At 38.4% G+C, this 18,858-nt stretch overlaps 1 non-coding gene across 1 annotated transcript; it reads left to right on the top strand.

Moving 5' to 3' along the window:
* On the top strand, positions 1-146 carry LOC114610990. Its single transcript, XR_003709771.1, has one exon. It is a non-coding gene; the product is annotated as a small nucleolar RNA SNORA57 (small nucleolar RNA).
* The last annotated feature ends 18,712 nt before the right edge of the window (positions 147-18,858 follow it).

Below are 18,858 nucleotides of genomic sequence, written 5' to 3'. Positions count from 1 at the left end.
CCTCAACAGAGGTGGGAACCAGGCGTGAGGTCCTGTTCCCCGTAATGTATGGAGGTAGGAAAAGGGGATCCGGTCCTCTCGGAGTCATGTCTTTGGTGCTTGCGGCCTCCTGTTCGAGAGTTCTATCCTCAGACACCGGAACACCTCTTCTCCATGCAGAAATGTAGCTAGGTCCAGCAGTCCCCTCTGGATTGCTCAACCTTTTTCTTTTTTCTTCAGGTCTCCATGACTCCCCGGAGTGATAACGTTTTCTTTGCTGTTTATTATTGAACCAATAAAGTTTGTGACTCCGCCCCTAAAAAAATTCCTGAACAGAACTGATGCAGAGGCCATAGAGCAGTGCTGCTGATAGGCTTGCTTATCATGACGTACTCAGCCGTGTTTCTGATAGAACCCCGAACCACCACCTCAGGGGTGTCACTACCCACATGGTCTGGGCCCTCCTCATGAATCATTAATTAAGAAAATGCCCTTACAATAAAATCTTATAGATGTAGTTTCCCAGTTGAGGTTTCCTCCTTTCAGATAACTAGCTTGTGTCAAGGTAACATAAAACTAGCCAGCACATACACACATATAAATACACATACCATAATCTAGGTTTAAATCTAGGGTTTCACATATCAAAGATGTAATATTGGTCTTTATTTATCTATTTATATCACTTGACATAGGGATTTTTTCATTTATATCCATTTTCCTGAAGATAACATGAGTTCATTTTTTTTTCATGGCTCCACAAATTAAATTGTGTGTATACCACATTTTCTTCCTTCATCCATTGATAGATATTTAGGTTGGTACCACTTACTTCTCCTATAAATACTGAAGTTATATTTCTTCTCTTTATAACAGCCACTCAGACTGAGGTTGGTTAGAACAAGGTTAGTTAGTTTATATTTGCATTTTCCTGGTCTCTAAGGATGTTGAATATTTTTCCAACATTTCTTCTTTTGAAAATTGTCTACTTAGGTCATTAGTCCATTTGTGGGCTGCATAGTTTGGGTTTGGGAGTTTTGTTTTTATAATCTTTTATATAACTTTGATGTTAATCCTTTGCATGACATGGAATTGACAATAGTTTTTCCACCTGTTGTCTGTCTTTTCATTCAGCTGGTTATTTCCTTTGCTGTGGACATTATAATTTCATGTCAGCTCATTTTGTGGACTTAGTTTTCATGCTATTGTAATCTTCCTCAGAACATACTCATCAAGTATTTTTGCTATTTTCCTCCATTTTCAACGTTTCAAGTCATGACCGAGTTTTAAGTGGATTCTGTGCAGGATTAGAGAAGGGAATCCAGTTTTTCTAGATGTCACTACATGGTGAAATCCAGTTTCAGATGCACTTTGTGTTTAAAAGCAAAAGCAAGCAAGCAAACAAACAAACAATAACTGTTCTATTCCTCCAAGGTATGGTTCTTGGTCTTGATAATTTGTCAAGATCTAAGTAGTTATATCTATGAAGTTACCTTTGGTTTCTCTATTTATTATATTGTCATACATTTCTACTTTCATGCCAGTACCATACTGCTTTTATTAGATTGCTCTGTGATATAATTTGAGATCAAGTATTATAAAAATTTCACCATTTGTTTTTCTACTTAGTATTTCTGTCACTGTTTGGCTTTTCCTTTTTTCTTGTGGTTCCACATAATTTGGAGATTGCTTTTTCTAGTTCTGCGAAGAGTGTCATTAGAATTTTTTATGAGATTTTATTAAGATAATAGAAAAACATGGAAACAATCAAATATAGATAAAATTTAACTTACCATCTCTATGACAGTAGTTATGTTTATCCATACACATGTGATACCATTCCATCATCCAGTGTCTTCTCTAGTTTCTTTGTTCAATATCTTACAATTTTCAATGTAAAATTTTCTACTCCTTGTTAAGTTTAGTTCTAGGTAGCTCATATTTAATTTTATTTTAGCTACCGTGCTTTATCTGGAAGCTATTGTGCATAGGATACTGTGGGAGATAAAGCGTAAAAAGCACACAATGAACCACCTATCCCCCAAAACCCAACAAAATTATAAGAATTAAAAATATCTGTCAAAAGAAACTATAAATGCAAACAACCTCAATTCATCAATAAAGAGATACAGACTGACTGACTGGATTTAAAAACTAGTGGCTATTATTTTTTGTCTCTAAGAAATACAACATATTAGCAAAAGTGTTGATAGACTTGTTAAGAAGGAAATCAGAAAGTACCCGGCTTAAGCTAGGATGTGCAAAAAAAGTCTTCTGCTGCTCATCTTTTGGGTTGCATAGTGTCTAGCTTCCCTACTCTTCACAACGGTCTTACCGTTGTAGGCATTTCCTCACTGAAGCACAACTTGAGGCCAAATGGATGTGAACTTATTTGTGGATGTTCTTTGATCTGAGACCCCTAGATTTTCTCTCAGTGTGGCAGCTCAGCCACTGCACCCCAACTACTATAATCCTGATAAAATATAATTTCTTCCTAATGCTGCCCTACTTGGAAAAGTCACTATTTCACCAACCCCCAAAGAGTTGTGGACTGTGAAGGCTATGGGCTAGTCCTGAGACCAGGGATGCCCAATTTCATTTGGATTACTCTTTGGAAGTGGATTTGGTTTCTCTTTCCTTGTGAGGGAACTGCACCGTTGAGGTTAAGTTCTGCTTTCTTCCCTACATTGTCTATTGGGTCCTTTCTGATAGCCTGTCTCTTCCTTCATGGATTTCTGCTACTCTTCTTCTTTTTGAGATATATTCTTCCTTTTCTTCCTCATCTTCCTCTTTCTTCTCCTCTTCTTCCTCTTCCTTTTTCCTTACTCCTCATTCTTATTCCTATTCACACCTCAACAGGCTATATAGAGGCAGGCTTTAGTCTGCCATCTTACCCAATACTTCCATTTTAAGGATCATCTTTCTTATAGACCTCAGATTGAACTATACTGATGATTTCTATTGTTTTTGTCAGGGTTTTACCATGTAACTCTGGCTCTTCTAGAACCTCCTTGTGGACCAGATTGGCCTCAAACTCACAGAGATCTGCCTTAAGATTAAAAGCAAATGACACCATGACCAAGTAATAATTCTTATTTTAAAAAAGTAATGCATATTCCAAACAAATTTTACAACTAATTTTTTTTTAAAAAAAAGGAACATGCTTTGAGTACTTTTTACTTCCTAGTCTACTTTTGCATTAGTTGGGTTCCCTATAAAGACCTGGGCACACTCATGTGCATGCACAAGAGATCCAACAAAATGCAAGGCTCAGCATCCATGGAAGGCAAAGGAAGACAAGCTGGGAAAAGAAGTCAAGCAGTAGTACAGGCTCAACAGAGGCTCCGGTTGCCTACTAGGACTCCATAGGCATGGCACCTCAAACTGCCATGTTTTGTGCATCAGTGAGGAAAGTGGAAAAAGATGGCAAAGCTGAGAATGGACACCGCAGGGAAGAGAAAAGAGCTCTCAAGCCTTTACAGTCTCATGCTGATGTAGGTGTCTCTGGGTAATGGTCCACAAGATGGTTCTCTGTAGCACACTATTCTCTGCAGGTAATTAATAAGCCAAGGCCTAACTTCAATCAACCTTCTCAACAATTGGGTCATCAGTCCTTTATTCCTTAAAGATGATATGAGAACTATGTTACAGCCTACATTACAATTTTAAGATGACAAGAGAGGTATACAAAGTGCGTACCTCTTATACTGAAGTTTATAGCAGGCACCATTAGTTGCAGAGTCAGCGAAGCTTCTTGGATGGTTTGGTTGAGGCAATGATGTACTCGACCCCTGCTTATGCAAATAATAGTTTCAGATTCCTAAAGCTGCCTTCTATCCCCACCCCATGCATAGTAGTTGAAGGTGACTCATACAGCCCAATTTCAGGTAATAAAGTACAAGACAGTATTTGCTATAAGAATTATGAAAAGCACTTTGTTTTTCTTGTATAAGGAACAAAAGAAGATGACAGCCCCCCTTATCCTTCCTGACTTTTCTATTCCTTTCTTGTACGAAGATATGGTACTTAACCACTGCAGCATCCTTTTGACAACTAAGAGGAAAAGGTCAACAGAAATAATGATTTTTTTCCTAATATCATTGAGCAATTGAGTAAAGCCGTAAACATTCCTTCACGTTTCCTGCTTTATAACTGAAATAAGACCTGATTGTTTAGGTAGCTAAACTTGAACTTTCTGTTGCTCACAGCAAAGCATAATCTAAGTGCATCTCAGCCTTATCCAGTGGATGATGACTCAAATGGAGATTTTAATGTAATAGGCATATGTTGTGTGTTGTACACATTTGGGTATGTTTATCAAATTGTGGTTTGTTCTAAATAAGTTTGAAAACACTCAAACTCAACAGTCTTAGGATTTCATATTGTATTTTAGCATTTCTCATTAGCCTTTAGATGTTCTGCTATAACTAAATTTAGTTAATCAAAAGTTCTGCTTCAGACAAAAAAAGATTCAAATGAAATAATTTTATCAAAATGTAGTCCTAAAACCTTTGCCCACTAATGTGGGATGCCTGTGAAATGTCATTAAGCTTGCGTCCTACCCTATAGCTCGTTAATTCATTTCCTATTGCTGCAATGGGTTTCAGAAGTAAGTTTCTAGCAGCATCCACTTTTAGTTGCATCAAACAAAAAGAGCAATGCTTCCGATTTTCTCATGCCAAAGAAAGATTACTCTGGCAAGGCAATGAGCTCTGGAAATAGTGACATGGTGTGCTATGCTTTAGGATGTGGTCTAAGCCCAGCAAAAGAAACTGACTTTGCAGTGTGTTTGCAGCCCTGGTTGCTGGTTACAATTGGCATCCTGTCTCTCTCCACTGGTTATTTTTATCTGCCTGCAATCAGTCCCCCTGCACTGTCATGCTTGCTTGGAAGTCTACATGCTGAAGTAGAGACTCATGACAGAGATATGCTTCTTTCTACACTAAAGAGGGAGAAAATGACATTTATGGTTAATATAAGCAAGTCCCACGTTGCCTGTGAGACAGGGCATCTGTACATCATGATCTTTCAAGGGCATCCTCTCCAAAGCTTATTGTAGTATAAATAATGAAGTTGGACTTCAGTCTTTCCTGTGCTTCCTTTTAAATGTGCCCTGCTTTCACTTGTGTTTCTTTATCCAGGTATTCTCACAGGATAGCTTACAGGCTTATAAAAAATATAATCTGTCAGAAAGTGAACTTTTGGCTATGTCTCCATCTTCCATATCTTGATAGATGCGCTATCACCTGTAGCTCAAGAGAAATCTGAAGCCCATCTTGCTGCTTTGGCAAATCTCCCATCCCTACTTTTTAACAGAGAAGCCCTGAGTTACTAAGTCACTCAGATCACATCTCTGCTGCCCTCTCTAGACTGAGCAGCATCATGTCTCGCCCAGCTTACTGCAAATTACTCTCTACTCCTAACAATGATGGGATGGGCGTTGTGATTGTTTCCCCACACCGTGTCTAACATAAGCTTTCAAAACAAAATTACACTGTCACATATGGGAGTTTACAATAGATTTACATAATTAACTTACAAATAAAATAGCAGTGTCTTACTTCCATTACAGGTGGATATATGGTCTAGACTGTACACAACTTTCTGATCTTAATACTGCCCTCCTTTTCTTTTTGTTCTATACAATAGACCAAGAGTTGCCAAACTAGAGCTCATAGACCAAATCCGTTCTGTTTTTGCAAATAAGTTTTATTGAAACATAGTCATGCTTACCAATTTACATATCATCTTTGGCAGCCTTTATGCCTAGGATATGGCTGTACATTGTAAATGCTCACAACATATTTATTGATTTAGCAAAACTAGTTATTGTAGCCAGTTGACTGATAGGTATTCAATCATATAGTTTCTATTACAGTATAAAATTTCTTCAGAAAATACAATGCTCTATTTTCAAAGCAGACTGTGGTACATAACGGAAGAACAAGTCTTTGACTGTAGCTCCAATCTAACAGCAGCTCCAAATAGCTGTTGGTTGTCATTTATTCATGTAGTCACTTATGTAGGGATGACACCCTCTAGAAAACATGGAATAGGACATGATTTGATAGGACCATTCATTTGTTAAAAGTGTGACAGATACTGTCACCGTATGGCTAAGACATCTCAGAGTTAGAAGGATGACATTCTGAGAATTCCTCCAGCCCACACTGTGGTCTTCCAGAACCACTAGCCCAGTCATACACCCAGGCTTTTGCTGCTGATCATAGGAACAAGACTCTTAACATCGGTCTCCTCAGCCCCATAACATCTGTAGTTCAGCACTTCATATTTAGATTGACTTAACTGATGTATTCTACAAGGAGATATAGAGTAGATGATGCCTGACCAGTGACTGTGACATCTATGGGTGAGGCAAGAGATGGAGAGTGGAAGGTCTTTTGGGAAGGAGGTGGTACTGGGCTGAAACGCAACTATGTAATGGAAAGTTCTGAACAAAACAATCACTGAGATTTTTATGGGGGGGAAAAGTCAATTAACTGGGTGCTAAAAGACAGGGTCTCATTGCAAAGTAGTGAGGAGACCAAGCTGGTGGGCCATGCTAGAGGCTAGAGTGGGATGCATAGCAGGAACTTGTCTCAAATAAGTAACTAATGTAGAGAAAAAAACAAAGACATAATTTTTTCTACCTTCATGCGTGACGATTCTACCACCATGCTAACCCATTTAACCAATTCTCTTAGCTCTGGAGGACTATCTTGATGAGTCTTAGCTTATTTGTCTTCATAGCATACCTGTCTAACTCAGACTTTCATGTGGTATGTTCTGAAATATTGTTGAAATGAACTTCAAGAACAAATTTCAAGATAGTTATTTCCTGATGATTTCATCTGCAGCAAATATAACAGAGGCTATTGGAGGACTTTTTTTCCCCAGAAACAGGAGGTGATTATACTGTTAAACACACAGTGAGCTCATATGTCTTGAAACATTTTTCTTTGTATACAGAGGCTGGGTTGCAAGATGGAAATATTCTTCATGTCATTGCAATGAAACTGCTTGGTAATTGCCATCTTGTTTGGAAATGAAGTGTGTGTGTAGGGGGGCAGGGTTCAGGATGTTAAGCAAACTGTAACTTCATTATTTTGCTCTTGAAGTCAGTTTAACTACAAGATGGATTTCCTGTAAGAAACCACCATGTTCCTCAAACATGCATCGTCTCCCCACCACTGAGTGTTAACTGCTACAATGTCCAAGGATGCTCTGCAGTTTGCAGGTTTAAAGTGAAAACTTTAAGCACCTACATTTAGCGGGGGAGGGGGGGGAGTAGGGAGTGGGCAATGTATGTGCTGTGCACCTGCTGCTGCCTGCTTAGGCCTTACTGAATGACTGTGCACACATTGGAACAAAACCCTTTAACTTGAGTGTCTGACTCAAAATATCATCCCTATATTGATTCCCATATTTGAGAGGTTTGCCTTGCTAACCTGACCTAACAAATACAGATTGTTCCTACTTCCCTCTATGAGTAAAATTTATATGAGAAATATCAAAACATATTGTTAAGAGTCCATGGGTACACAGGGAGCTCAGGTATTAGAAAAAGACAGCCAGACAGATGAAATCACAGCAAAGAAACTCAGGAATCCAGGTCCTATTACACACACACACACACACACACACATGCACGCACACATGCACACACACACTCACACACATCCCTGCCAGACTGATGCTTTTAAAACCTTCCAAGCAAGAGAAAAGGCTAGTAAATCACCATGAGAATTGATTACCGATAAATTATTAGCATTTTACAGGTTATTTAGGAACTGATATATGTTGAAACACTGAGTTAATTGTGTCCAACGGAAACATGAGAAACTGGTTTGGGGCAGGTTAAAAAAATGTAGGTATATATTACAGGTCTTTAAAATTTATTTATTTATTTATTTATTTATTTATTTATTTATTTAATATGTATGAGTATTTTGACTGCATGTATGCCAGGCACCTGGGTGCCCACAGAATACAGAGAAGGGAATTCACCATATCCCTGAGACTGGAGTTATAGACAGTTAGTAGCCATTATATAGATGCTGAGATTCGAACCTGGGTCTCCAGGCAGAGCTGCTAGTCCTCTTTCCTATTGAGATATCTCTCTGGCCTTAGTTTTCTTTTCTTTTCTCTTTCTTTCTTCCTTCCTTCCTTCCTTCCTTCCTTCCTTCCTTCCTTTCTTTCTTTCTTTCTTTCTTTCTTTCTTTCTTTCTTTCTTTCTTTCTTTCTTTTTTTTTGATTTTTCGAGACAGGGTTTCTCTGTATAGCCCTGGCTGTCCTGGAACTCACTCTGTAGACCAGGCTGGCCTTGAACTCAGAAATTCACCTGTCTCTGCCTCCCAAGTGCTGGGATTAAAAGCATGCACCACCACTGCCTGGCTAGCCTTAGTTTTCTAAATCTTAAAAATAAAATGATTAGCCCAATGCCCAGTGAGGTACTATATGATTGATAAGCAACCAATGCTGTTAATAAGCAAAATGTACAAATTTTCTGCTTGATGAAATCCCACATTGCAAAGGTCCAGCTGATTCATTCATTATAATGAGATTTTAAAAAGATCTGGATTTACAGGAAAGGATAAACTTAAAGAACTGTGTGTAAGGGATTTTGAACTGACATATAAGAGCAGAAAATACAGCTTATGCATTTTGGCACTTTTTTATATACAATGCAGAGAACATATCTCTATAGTGAGCTGGATGCATAAAATAATTTCCAGAGTTTATCAAAGTTTAAAGCACGGATTTTTATGCACAGGAATAAATGAATTCATTTCTCACCGGCAAAAATGCGTTGATTGTAATGGTTCCTATTCTGATTAATAGCTATCTACTTCAGCCTAATCACGATGAATTAATTCATGGTCTTCATGGTCCGAAACTGCAGCTTCTAATATTTTTCCATAAAGAGAGCTTGTGCCCAGTGTGATTTGACTTCCTAATTAAAAGGAGTTAGATTGTTTCCTGGAATCATGGCTGCCCCGAGCATGGGACTCTTAACCAAGCAGCTGGCTGGACTGCTCTCACCTCAGCACTTCAAATTCACTTGAGGAAGCTACATGGCGACCACAGCTATTTATTGCAGAAGCACAGCTCCAGCTCTAGAAGGAACAGTGCCAGTCACAATCATTTAAAGCAGCTGCCACCAGGTCATTTTGCCACCTCAAGCCTCTGTGAACTTCAACCCTGTATCATATTCACCCAAGGGGACTAGTAAGCAGTTCCTCACATGGCCCAACAAAAGGTCTATGTAATATTTAGTGGAAGGGCAGCCTTTTATTTGCACAAAGAACTGACCGATTGGTGCATACACCCTTGCCACACCTCTTTCTGGTCATATATGCAAGCAATTCAGATCATTTTCTCAGTCAGCTGCCTGCTGGTGTTGCAACATGATTCCCAATAAGAAGCTTCTCTTAAATAGGCTGTTTATTTGGTTTGCTTTTCATTGCCCTATGCTGGACCTTCCTCATTTGTAGAGTGAGTCAATTTGGTAAGAGGAGGCAGTAGCAGCAACAGCAGGAGCAGCAATAGCAAGAGTGATAACACATTGGGGGGTGTAGCAACAGTGTGATGGAGGGGCAGTGAGAAATAGTGAAAGAAGAAAGAAAAGGAGAGAGTAGTGAGAAGTGACTGAATAAGATAATAGGCTGCCAAAGAGCTCCAGGGAGAAGCCAACTTCGAAGGGCCAAGAGTCTAGTTCAAAAGGGGTGACACTGGCAGGTACTTGTTGCTGCTGCTGCTGTTCACCACTGAGGATTATAAGTGTGACAGGTGGTTAAAGCCAAAATCAATAGGCTTGAGTTTCTGTCTTTTACAGCTTGGAGTAGGACTCCGACAGTTGATAGGGCTTGGAGCTCTGCATTTGTTAATCCAGCTGTGGGCACTCAGGGGCCCATGAGGGATGGTAATAGAAGAGCTGCTCCTGGCCTATGCACAGTGTCTGTCTGAGTGGAGCAAACACACCCGAGCCAGTTGCTTGTCACCATACTCTGTGATGCTGTTTGAATATTTGTTCTTCTATTCCTGTCCCTCTACTTCTGAATCTGTCGTTACAATTTTTACATGTTCAGTTCCCTTTATATTTTTTCTATCTCTACATTTCAGTCTGTAAATTTTGTATTGACCTATCTTCAAATACACTGACTGTTTAATCATGCAAAATCTTTCTAGAATTTTCTAATGAATTTTCATTAGAACATCCATGTGTTTTTTTAAAAAATTCATATATTTCTATATATTGCCAACTTTCTCTATTAAACCTCTTACTGTGTTAGTCCTAATTATTTTAAATTTTCTGTTAGGTAACCCCAGTATTTACATCACATCTGTATCTGGTACTGATGATTTTTCTCTCCAGATATTTTTCTTGCCTTTTGTTATACATTGTTGAAAACCAAATGTGCTGTTGAAATGTAGCCCAGTGGGCTTCCAGAATGAGTATGTATGTTATTGTAAAGTTGGGCTCATTTTAATGTTTAATGTATTTACAAGGAACAGAAGCAAGCAGGATCTGGAGTGTCATTTCTCATGTCCTGGTTTCACTTCAGGCTCTGTACTGGCTGGTTTTGTGTGTCAAATTGACACAAACTGGACTTATCACAGAGAAAGGACTCTCCCTTGAGAAAATGCCTCCATGAGATACAGATGTAAGGAATTTTTTCAATTAGTGATCAAGGGAGGAAGGCCCAGCCCATTGTGGGTGGTGCCATTCCTGGGCTGGTAGGTCTTGGTTTCTATAAGAAAGCAAGCTGAATAATCCAGGGGAAGCAAGCCAGTAATCAGCATTCCTCCATGGCTTCTGCATCCACTCCTCCCTCTGAGTTCCTGCCCTGTGTGAGTTCCTGTCCTGACTTCCTTTGGTGATGAACAGCAATGTGGAAGTGTAAGCTGAATAAACCCTCTCCAGCCCAATTTGCTTCTTGGTTATGATGTTATGTACAGGAATAGAAACCCTGGCTAAGACAGGCTCATTGGTACTACTTTTCAGAATATGTTTGTCTTTCAAGACTTACAGCTATTATCTACTGAGTCTCCTAAAATCCTCTTACTATAGGAGAACAGTATAAATAGGGAGAGAGATCATTAGTCCTCGGTTTTAAATCTCAATCTTTAGTCGGTTTGTGTCTCTGACCTTTTAATTTTTCAAGTAGTTCAAGTGTGCTTTGTTGTGTAGTTTCCCCACCATGCTGAGGCAGAAAGACTATATGGATGCATAGAGAGAAATATCATTCCACCACAGGTGCAGAACAGGCTTAGAGAAAACTCCCATAAGAACTGTGTTTTGTTGTCAATAAAGCTCCAGGCACAGTTAATCTTCCAGCCTCCTCACCAGAATGGTAGGGAAACCCTCTCAGATCTTGTGAGTTTATTGTATTTCCTAGAGGTAAAACTAATACATACATAAAGTATCCTCGAGAACTGAAGCTTCCATGAGCTCTCTTGTTAGTCCACGTTCAGTCTTCAGAATTCACTAAAACCATGAGATGAGTACTCTGTTAGGTAACCCCAGTATTTACATCATCTGTATCTGGCACTGACGATTTTTCTCTCCAGCCGTTTTACTTGCCTTCATTATACATTGTTGAAAACCAGATGTGCTGTTGAAATGTAGTTCAAAGGGCTATCAGCTCCTATTTTCAGTGGCATCAGGGTGAGGCAGACACATCTCACTGTGACTCCTTAGCTTGCCTGCCTCATCCATTTCATGATGATGCATTCCCTGCTCTACAAGCTCTCAGTTCTGTGGCAGCCTAAAGAAAAAGTGTTGCTTTTCAATTTGTCCAACTTTTAAGGGTAATAGCAATGAGCTTCAGGCTCCCTAAATGCCAGAGCTAAAACCCATTTTTAACTTTCATTGTTTATGACCTGCAAATCTAAGTTTCACGTTAAATCTTAAGAATGTTAGTGCCTTTCTTTTTGGCAATAGATCATCTGCTACTGATGTAAATTTTTATAACTAGCAATAAAAAAGACCACAGACCATTTTATATATCAATGCTGCTGCCCATTTTGAATCTGTGGCACCTCTTTTCCTTACTATGTCTGATTTTGGACCCATCAGCCATGAATCTGAGATGTACAACAGAACATAAATTACATCAAATAGATCCTTTAAATGTATGTGTGTATCTTTGTATTGTAGAGCATGTTTTACCATTTTATTATGAAATATATATTCAAAAGTGTGCCCAACACACACACACACACACACACACACACACACACACAGACACACACACACACTTAGTGGATAATTATAAAATAATTTCATGTGTGATCACCCACATTTGGAAGCACAAAGCTATTATTTAGAAGCCTCTCCTATATCATTAGATAGCAATGAAAACACTGTCAGTCCTTGCTTTGGGGACAATCTTCCAGTTCATCCATTAAATAAAAGAATTATGGTAAGTACCAAAACATATGTATAAGTAAATTTGGTTTGTATTTTTATTAGATATTATCAGGAATAGATTATCTACGTTTTCCAAGAAATTTCTGCATGAATGGAGATATGCAAAATTTCTAGCAAACCTATTAATATGAAAAATTAAATTAATTCCCTGATATTAAATAACTTTTACATTCTTCGAACGAATCCCATTTGGCCATAGTCTTACATTTATTACAATGCTAATGACAAATTTACTAACATTTCTCCAGTGTTTGCTCCAAAATTCAAATGTGTTGGTGTATAGTTTTAATTTTGTGTGTTAACTTTATGAAATTTATACTTTATGCTCTCAAGTACAAAAATTTAGATAATGGAGTAGTACTTGTTTTTGATAAGAATATGGAAAGCTGATTTTTGTTTTATATCTCTTTTATGCTTCTGGGAACAATTTTAATATCATTGAGATTACTTGATGTTTGGAAACATGGCACGGTCTCCTTGTGAAACTACTTGACTCTTATAGGAACATAAGAGTTAATTCATTGATAACTTCTTTTTTCTGTCTAAGAAAATTGTTCTGTTTAAATGTGTCTTTTTAGCAAATCAATACTGGAAAACTGTGATTTCTAAGAAATCATTGCTGGTAGGAATATAAACCTGGGCAGCCACTACGGAAATCATTATGGAGGTTCTTAAGTATCCAATAAAACCACCATATCTCTAGCTCTACCACTGTTGGTTATTAACCCAAAGAAACTGACATAACATAGAGAAACTTGAACACCAGCAGTTATGACTGCATTACTCATGATATCCAAAAATGGAACCAGCCAGGTACCCATTTGGCTGAACATGGGGTGCATCTGTCCAGGGAAATTTTATGCAGCCATAAAGAAAAGTGAAATTGTGACAAATGTACAACACCAGAAATCATTCTGCTAAAAGAACAAACTGGTACAACTTCTTTGTATATGTCTATAAACATGCTTACTTAAGATGAGATATTATTCTCTGATTTCTGGTTTAAGGGTCTCTGTTGACTGTAACATGTAGGGCTTCATTTTTCTTTTCAGAAATTTCTACACTAATTGCTTTGTTGTCTCCCTTATCATGGAGACTTTCAAAAATTCTAGTTGGAAGATAATGCTTTTTGTTTTTCTTTTACTTTTCAAGGTGCTTTGTTGTTGTTAGTCTTTAAGACAGAATCTTATGGAATCCAGGCTGGCTTCAAACTTACTATATACCTGAGAGTGACCTTGAACTTTTGATCCTCTTGCTTCTGAACTGTGTTTGGATTACAGTTGATACCACACCAACTCTTGTTTCATTTTTCTAATTTAGTTGTACTATAGCCAGACAATAGTGGTTGGTTTAATCTTTCTCCTTGAGATGGATAGTTTCCCGTGTTATTTGCTGGGTGAACATCACCCAGCAACATCATGAACATCAGTACGTATAATCTATACAGTGTAAACATGAGTCTGTATGCTGTGAATGAATACATATGCACAGAAGCCCTGATTTGTTTACTTTGCTTCCATATCATTGCTTATATGTTTGCTCTGTGATCTGCCATGGTTTTACAATGGTGCATACTAGCCTGCATCTGGCTGCTGCCTCATGAGATTAGGCAGCATGTTACAGTGCACAGAAATACAGATAGAACTTTGTTATCAGTCTGTTCTATTCTTTCCTGATTTGAGTTATGGAAGGTGTGTGTGTGTGTGTGTGTGTGTGTGTGTGTGTATGCACTTCATTTCTAAATAAGGATATGAACTGTACTTTTTCTGGTATGATATTTCAAACTTCATTTCCTTTTTCTTTCTGTGTAACTTGGTATAACTGCCTCTTCCTCTATTTTCAGCACATCCTGATCACTTTGCTTAAGACACGCCTCTTCATTATGGCATGGAGTTCCGCTAGTAACCAAAAAAAAAAAAAGTTTCTTTTGAATGAGAAGGGGAAACACTTTTGTTGACATAATTTATGTGGTTTATGAACATTCATACTTTGTTTTGTGAATTGTTCACTCTATACAGTGTATTTTCTGTCAGTTTTCCATGTACGATCATTTTACGTTCTTTATATAAATGCCTCTTAGCTTTAGAAAGCATTTTACTCAGTGGTTGCTTTTATACTAACACCTTCTATAAAGCCCTTACCTCTTTTCTCCCAGCCTGTGTTTTTATCATTTTGAGTTATTGTTTTTAGATGATACCCTTTGGTTTTTACTATATTCGGAGTAGCTAAGCCACTAAACTAAACACCAGCAGTTCCCATCCAGGAAGACAAGGCCAGTGTTTTAGGTGGTGCTTTATGCTGTTCTTGAAGCTTGCCCTTTGAGCATTGTCAAGAGAACTCAAATCATCTCTGGATCAAGACCCTTAAGACAAATACTTGAGCTGGGACATAGGAACAGGGAGTCAGTAAAACTACAGACACCCTGGCACCTCAACCCTTATCCCGATGAGGTCCTGAGAAGAGATAGAGGCAAGTTTTTCTTATCGTCATAAATGATATGTGCTACACATATATCACACAGTGTTCACGTTGGAGCCTACAAAACAGAAGTGGGTGTGACCATCTACATTAATCATGGTGTACTAAGTATCTTCACAAAGATGGGATTCAGTCTGTAAAATTTGTTGTTAAGGAATTTACCACCCATAGAAAACTCAGTAGGTTTATCGGAGGGATCCTTAAGTTGGGAGCTCAGAGAGCTCCACTAGAACTACAGGAAACTCTTCTCCTTGCTCTGAAGCAGGGAAGCCAGGACAGATATTATCAACTCTGTCCTCAACCTTTCCAGCCATGTGTTCACTAAATAGAATGAGGTTCCTCTCTTCCAGTCACATGGCTGAACATGGATGCCTTCCATTTTAGAAGAAGACAATTAGCATTTTCTTTTGTTTTGATTTAGGGGAATTGTATTGTTTTGCAAAAACAATTCATATAAACTAAATTTTGTGATTTGTATTCTTGAAGAAAAAAAAACTCTGTTGGGTGGTGGTGGTACTTCTTTCATCTTAGCACTTGGAAGGCATAGGCAGGCAGATCTCTGAGTTCAAAGCCATCCTGTCTTACAGAGTTAATGGCACTAATATGTACTCTCTGGAAAGCACATGTATATAGTATGCACATGCCATGTTGATTTAGCATGTCCATCTCACCTTGTTACATGGTAGGAATACAGGCAAGTCTGAGGACAATTTCCATTTCCAGAATTTATTTACCCCCTTTAAAAAAATAAATGGACAATAAGCTCTTCATAACTGTTGCTTACGGTCTGAAATTTATGTATGACACCTAATTTATGGTAGGTAAAACACTGCTAGCATTATGGCTTCCTGCCGCTTCATAAAATTGCTTTATTTTGATTTCTGCATTATGCTATGAGGGTTTCAAACATCTAACCTAAAGCTGTGTGAGAATGGAGGGAAAGTCACCTGGAAGTGGTGGTACCTTGCTTCATTCTGCTCTCCTGACAGGATTCTGTACTCTCCTTGACAGTCAGTACATTAAGATCTGTGCTGTTCATCATATGAAGGACATGCACATACTATATGTCGTGTACATTTAACATGTCCATCCCACAACAGGACAGGAAGCTGACTCCTTCAGCAGTGTCATATGTACTTTGCTGTCCTATGAATGGAGTATTCCATAGTCCCTCTTATGACAAACAGAACACTTTTAAAGATGCTTACAGGGATGGGCTGGAGAGATGGTTGAGTGGTTAAGAGCATTGGCTGATCTTCCAGAGGTCCCAGGAACCACACTGTGGCTCACAACCATCTATAACAGAATCTGATGTCCCTTTCTGTCATACAGGTACTCATGCAAATAGAGCACTCATAAAAATAAATAAATCTTTAAAAATTGTCAAAGGGTTAAGAAGTGCACTATATAGCTATGAAGATGTAAGGTTTTCTCCTATCGGAAGCTCATCAGCCCACAGGGGCATCAAACTCAAAACTTGGGCTTTAATAATGTACTCTAATGAGAGGATTCTTTCTAAACCATGTCCATATCTTTCTCATCTGCACATAAACTAGAAACAGATATATATTTTAGCTCAGTTGGCTAAGAGATACATTTATAAATGCTGCATAGATTTGTTTTTCATTTCTTTACTCATTCTGGTTTGTGGTTTTTCTAACAAATTCATGCTGTTTTTAAGCATGAAAAAAAAAGCCTTGTACAGTCTGAGCTTCCCTTCCCTGGTATGACCTTGTGACCTGTGCCATTGTAGGACAGTGACATCACTATTGGGTTCTCATAGGATTTATACATCACCCTGAGGTGGTTGTGTCTTTTCAGGGTTTCAGGGTTGCTTCATTTCTTGGTTACTTTTCCAGAATGTGGGAAGTCTACCAGGCAGAAAGGCCTTAACTCCAATTGACTTGAGGTACTTACCCTTCATGTCACTCTGGAGGCATCCTGCCAAGCTGCATTACAGTCTGTGCTATGTGTAGTAAGAATGTTTGCTTTTCATCAAAAACAAAAAGAATGGGTAAAGGGTTTGAATAGATGTTTATTCAGAAAAGACATACAAATGGCTAACTGATATATGAGAAGTGTGTACAACATCAGTAATCATCGGGGACATGCTAATCAGAACCACACTAAGATATTCCCTCATTCGGTGACTAAGATGTATCCCAAATAAGACAATAAAAAGTGTCAATGAACATGTGGAAGAATGGAGCTCCTGTACTGCTTGAGAGAAATGGAAGGCTGTGTGACCACTGTGGAACATTAGAAAGGCTGTTGCTTTATTTTGTGACAGTCCTCATAGATATAGTTTCAAGGGAATTAGAATAACAAAGAAACAACAATGCTCAAGCTCATTAAACCATTATTTATAGGAGCCAAGATATGGAAATGACTGACATGTTTGTCCATGAATGAGCAGATAGGAAATCACAGCATATATGCATGGAAACCTTAATTAGTCTTTAGAAAGAAGGAAGCTGTGCCATGCTGAACATAGAAGGCATTATGCTAAGTAAAATATCTGTTCTAGGAGAACAAGTACCGTACAGCTCCACTTGCATGAAGCTCTGAAACATTCAACCCACAGAATCAGAGGAAGTTCATTTGGCAGAGACTAGGGGAGAAAGAAACAGATTTTTATCAACAGTCTTGAGCTGCAGGCACTATATGAGCAAGTTCTAGAGACCTACTAGCCAACGTTAACAATATTCTACTGTGCTCCTGAAATTTTGCTTAAAATGTAGATCTCATATTGTCGTCTCATCATGACAAAGAATCTTTAAAAATGTAAATACAAAAGTACTGTGTTCCACTTTAATTGATCCATTAAGTGACTGATTAAAGTGTTCATCTTGCTAAATTGCCCCACACACACTTTTTTTTTTTTTTCTGTCAAAACCAGAATGTGTAGGTTCTGGGATTAGAACGGTTTATACCTGACTGATTTCTGAATGTTACTTCAAGAGTGATTGGTTCAGTAATTACTGTTTGGGGCTTTTCCACACTAGCACTACACTTTAGTTATGTTTGCATCTCCCAGGAAGTCAGCTTGTCTTTTAAGATAAGAATACAAATCACTTTGGTGCCTGCAAGCTGGGCTGTTTCTGCTTCACTGTTTAAATTCCTCTTCTTCCTGCTCACACTCAGAGTGGGGAGCTTCAAAGACTGCATGCCATGGTCATCACATCATTAGTGATTCCTGCTTGTTTTAGGCTTATGTTATGTTGTTTGTTTTTGTTGGTTTTAACACTCTGCAGAAAATGTGCCAGGAATATATCTATTCAAAGGGAAGACCTTTAATGGCTGTCTATCTTTGTAAGAAGACTGAATATGAAAAACCCTTGCCCGCATTGTTTGGCTTCTGTGAAACACTCAGATGAGCTGAAGATTCGTGAGGCAGTGTAAATGTCTGCTTCCTAACAACTGCTCTTTCCTGAAGTTTCCTGATCAGTTTGGGATCTATATCCTGCAGGCAAAATGTGTGGGGATTTCAGTAACAGAGTTTTATCATGTAGCTACAATGAGTAACCACTGAGGTATTCCATGCCTTTGCAATATTAATTTACTAGCCCATGCCTCCTGGAAGCAATATTGTCCACCCATGAGTGGTAATCCAGTTTGTCCTCTCTTTAAGCAGTATTTTGAAACCAGCTTGCTAACTAGTAGGTTTCCATAGGTTTTTTTTTCCATTAATTACTTAGGTTAAATTAACCTACTCACTATATTATCCTCCCCTAGTTCTCACCTGTCCCAGGCTGCTTAATTCTTTCACCTTCAGTATGGCAATATAGTATGATCTCAAGATAAACCTGGAGATGGAAAAACTTGGATTCTGGAAGATAACCTGAACTACAGTGCTATACTACATTTGGAATGGGAATTCACTAAGAGGGAGGAGAATGGAGTGAGCTCTCATATGTTCAAACCCCAGTGTTAGTTATAACACTAGCCTTTAAATACATGGACTACAG

Source organism: Grammomys surdaster, unplaced genomic scaffold (genome assembly GCF_004785775.1).
Source record: "Grammomys surdaster isolate TR1022 unplaced genomic scaffold, NIH_TR_1.0 126066, whole genome shotgun sequence".
NCBI lineage: Eukaryota > Metazoa > Chordata > Mammalia > Rodentia > Muridae > Grammomys > Grammomys surdaster.
Note: the sequence above shows the minus strand (reverse complement) of the source record. Positions and strands in the feature narration are given on the sequence as shown.